Here is a 1,589-nt window from a genome sequence, read left to right on the forward strand (position 1 = left end):
TTTTTATTCTTCAGATAGTAGCTCAGCATCCACTGGAAGAAACGAGAGCATTCGCGGAACATTCAGTTGGAAAAATACGTCAAAAAACATGGAAGAATTACAATCGTGATAAATGAGGGGGAGACAAAACCGATATCTCACATTCGGTACGATTTAGTAATGCGATCGACGACGCCGTGAGATCTGCATTTTCAGTACGTTGTCATACTTTTGCTAAGGTTCTAAACGAGTTCATAGAATTGGCTAATAGTCAATTATTGATAAGTAATTATAACTTTATTCTTTTACAATCATGAACATCATCTTCCTAATTCTTCCCTCCCTCTTTTGTAGGCTCATTTCGAACTTGATCTGTCCAGTCAACGACTTAACCGTTTTATAGAACATCAAATGCAAAACTCCTTCAAAAAATTTAGAGCAGATTTGCACAGACATTATAGAAAATGTGGAGATCCTCAGCAAACACGTGCCAATTTGCCTAGTTGGCTTAAAAATAGGCCAGAAGATTGGTACTTTTTGTGTGACCACTTCGAGAGTGAAGCGTTTCAGATAAAATATTTATGGCGTGTACCATTTGCTGCATTTACTAATACATCACACTACTGACATATTTTTTTTCTTCAAATGTAGGAAATGTCTGTGACGAACATGAAGAATAGAGAAAAATTATCGTTCGATAACGTAGGTGGATCGAAGTCATTCCTGTAAAGTCAGGCAGAGTTGCAGGCAAAGAAGGGTTGAGAAATAGGACATGTTGACCTATTTAGGGAAACACACTCTAAAGGTGGGAAGTTTGTGAACGAGGCAGCTGAAAATGCACATGTAACATTTTTTGCTTTGCTATCGTGTTTTTTTTTTACTTTTAACTTTAGTCGCTCGTTCTTACCCATTTAATTATGTCTAGCATCAAATGTTGGAATTACAATCTAGCCCCACTCTAGAAGGTTCTCAACCACTAACAGGGGATGAAATCTGTGAGACGGTTTTAGGTAGACGATCCGGATATTCAAAAGGCTTAGGTTGGGGCCCTAAGCCTAAGTCAAGAAGGAGTAGCATCTCATCAAGCTCGTTATCTACTCAAGGAACGGGGCGGAAATGGAGGAATTGAGAGCCAATTTCCAACAGTCTTAGTCGAGGATTAAGGAACTTGAAGACATTCAGAAAAAAATACAAGAGGATCATGCAAGACAAATGGAAGAAATGAAAAAAATGATTGAAGACATGATACGATCACATAGAAGAGACCTATCAAATTAGGTATGATTACTACATTATTTAGTTGTCTAATATGTTGCTATCCTGTAGTTATGGTAGCAAAGTAGCTATGTCTTAAGTAGCTTTATGATAATTAAAGAATTGTTGGCTATCCTGCAGTTGTGGCAGCCAAACAACTGGATTTTGATGTGTTTTTTGTTGGCTATCTTGTGTATTTATGAATGTTTACAATGTTTAATGTGTTGTGAGGGGGGGGGGTTGAGATTGGGTTAAACCATTTTGGGGACAAATTTGAGTTTTATGTGTATTGGTCCTTGTTTACTCGTTTTATATGTTTTTTATGTTCGGGAGGTTCCATGTTTGTCGTGGGGGGT

At 37.6% G+C, this 1,589-nt stretch overlaps 1 pseudogene; it reads left to right on the forward strand.

The window, feature by feature from the left end:
- Positions 1–372: 372 nt before the first annotated feature.
- LOC150037292 (uncharacterized) lies at positions 373–1,108 on the forward strand (annotated as a pseudogene).
- The last annotated feature ends 481 nt before the right edge of the window (positions 1,109–1,589 follow it).

This window comes from Benincasa hispida, chromosome 3 (assembly GCF_027475165.1).
Source record: "Benincasa hispida cultivar pf3 chromosome 3, pf3_genome.v1.1, whole genome shotgun sequence".
Lineage (NCBI taxonomy): Eukaryota > Viridiplantae > Streptophyta > Magnoliopsida > Cucurbitales > Cucurbitaceae > Benincasa > Benincasa hispida.